This window comes from Lepeophtheirus salmonis, chromosome 9, assembly GCF_016086655.4.
Source record: "Lepeophtheirus salmonis chromosome 9, UVic_Lsal_1.4, whole genome shotgun sequence".
Taxonomy (NCBI): domain Eukaryota; kingdom Metazoa; phylum Arthropoda; class Copepoda; order Siphonostomatoida; family Caligidae; genus Lepeophtheirus; species Lepeophtheirus salmonis.
This window is the reverse complement of record NC_052139.2, coordinates 22,284,314-22,287,009: the sequence shown is the minus strand read 5'-3', so window position 1 is coordinate 22,287,009 and position 2,696 is coordinate 22,284,314.

The following is a 2,696-nucleotide window of genomic DNA, read 5'->3' as shown; positions in this document are numbered from 1 at the left end:
GGTTAGGGTGTCTTAACTTGCTTTTGTTCATCCTCCGCTGTAATTAAATCATGAAAGTCTTTTCGTCAACTTAACTGCTCTTTCAGCCGTATTATTAACGGATATAAGTATTGAGAAGTTTTTTCGGGCTTTCATGATTTTATGGGTCACCCTAACCAACACCAATCACTGTATATAAATATAGACACTAATGATTAATATTACCCAATAAACATAGGCGTATGAATTAGGGGCTTAAGGTTTAAATACGTTTTGTTTATGTATATTTAATTAAGAATACATTTTTTAGTAGGCCTTTAAATTTATTCTTAGTGTATTAGGTGGGGATTTTCAAACCAGAACAAGTTTTGACAAACCTGAGATCTATGATATGAATGTTTGATTAACTAATTCAGCTGACAAAATGATATGAAAAAATACAAAATACTATAGATGTCCTCTGAATAAGATCGGCGTTCACCATTATTGTGTACTTACATACTTGGCACATGTCCAAGGATGCAATAGATAATAATGCAACTAAAACTTAATTATTGACCCAGTTTTGGATTGAAAACGGTGATACTAATTTGCCTTACCTCTCAATTTGATTAATTCTTTGACTAATAAGTTATAAGTTATAGATGGTACAAAATTTAGAGTTTCATTTCGTAATTTGGTGCAGCTTAAATTAACAAAGGTGGTAATGGAGGTCCATGCACAAATGATTAAAATAATTTTATGCCCTGATGGATGTAATTAGTTATTTAGTTATAGTTATAATTTTAAACAGTGACTTTTAATTAGAATTAGTACATTAGCTTGTGAAGAGAAAATGTCAACATTAGCCTTTCAGTTATGAATCATATTTCTTAAAACCTTAATAAATTAATAATTAATGATAAAATAACCTTCTAATTTTCAAAGTTTATCGTGGTGAAACTTGGAACTTGATGCATTCTAATTTTTTACTCGTAGAATTCAATGCCTGCTTGCATTTTGTTGAATTGTACCTCAATTTTTATATGATTTTTTTTTATTAATATGAGAGATAAGTTAAACCCTGTAAAATGAAATGGTCTAACATAGAAATCATCAAACTTGCATTCTGATCAATTTTAAGACTACTTGTTTTCTTAAATACAAATACATATACATATATTAGTATAATGTGCATTCCTATATATGCCATGGCCCATTGGTATATACTAAATCATGGACTTATATAAATCTGAGACTTAAAAAATTCTTGTTTTCTGAATGGAGGGTGTGCTTCTGAAGACTTTATTTTCAGTGTTCTCTCTTTGGAGAGGATTCTTTATAGACCCAAATTCAATTCAAATAATTTTTTAATGGGCCTTCCTCTACTCCATTTTGTAAGCGAAGAAGTGAGCTCCATATTTAATTTTTGGTTAATTTAGTTTATTTTCTGAAGTTTTTCTTTTTCCTCTGCCTTTCCATTAGAAGATTTTTATCTGGAGAGTGAGACAACATATTAATAGCGACTCAACAACAAAGTTATAAAAGGTACGCCGTTGTGTTTGGGGTTCACAACTCAATACGTCCCCCGTTGTATGAGACATCTATTAATTTGCGAGTTCTTCATTCGAAGGCTATAAATCTCAAGACAATGATTTGGCTCAAGAAGTTTTCTTTTTTGCTTAATATTAAGTTTAATAAGAGAGCAAGAAATCTTATTGGTTTCAAATAAAACTTTTCAATTGTAATAGAAACTTTAAAATTTTACATATGTCATATCCAAGAATGTGCATAGATTGTACATTTATAAATGAATTTAAGTGTTGATAGAGTCTGCAGTCATTTCTGTTTCTAAAGAAGTCTTTAGTAATAATTTAATTGACATTAATACAATATCCAAACCCTCAACTTTAAAAATAGTAATTTTTACATTTTATGATATATATATTTAACTATTCTCCTGATATGAAAATACAAATATATGTGCTTGACCTTCATATATTGCTTAAAAACTTCGATAAAGAGGATCAAAATAAAAATCTGCCTGAACGCCAATTATATTGTAAATTAGATAATTAGCCTTTAATTTATCAATATTTGATGTAATGCTGAATATAGTTGGTGGAAGTTTGGTTATGTCATAAAAGTATAGTCAGAGCAGAATTATGTATTTAAAGAAAAATTTTGTCCAGTCTCAAATTGTTTGGTTCTTCAATTTGAAGTAACATGTTTCGATAAATGCCCCATTCAAAACAATAAATTTTTAAAAATAAGAATAAAATATTTCCCTTAATTAAAAAATCTATCTTTAAGTTAGTGCTTAGACCTATGGATGCAACAGAAGTATTCTTCAATAACATAAAAAAAATTGTTAAAATTATGCTTGAATCAAAAATTTTATACCTTAAGGTTAGAGATCAATTTTTGGTTTGATATTACTTGATGAACAAGAAGCATAAGTGTTGTTTCTCACTTTATTTTTCTAGGGCCTCATTGGACATGGCATAATCTACCTATCTACATAATGCATATTTATGCATTGCTTGATTAAATCAATTGTGTAACATGTATTTGTATTCTATGTATGGATGTATCCATTTCAAAAATGTGCGGAAACATCTTTTTTCCTTCTTGAAAGTCCAAGATATGAGGTTTTGCTTGGTAAAATCAGTAGTGAAATATAATTAGAAGTATAACATTTTCTAATGGATCAATTAAATCTTGAAAGTTCAAAGTTT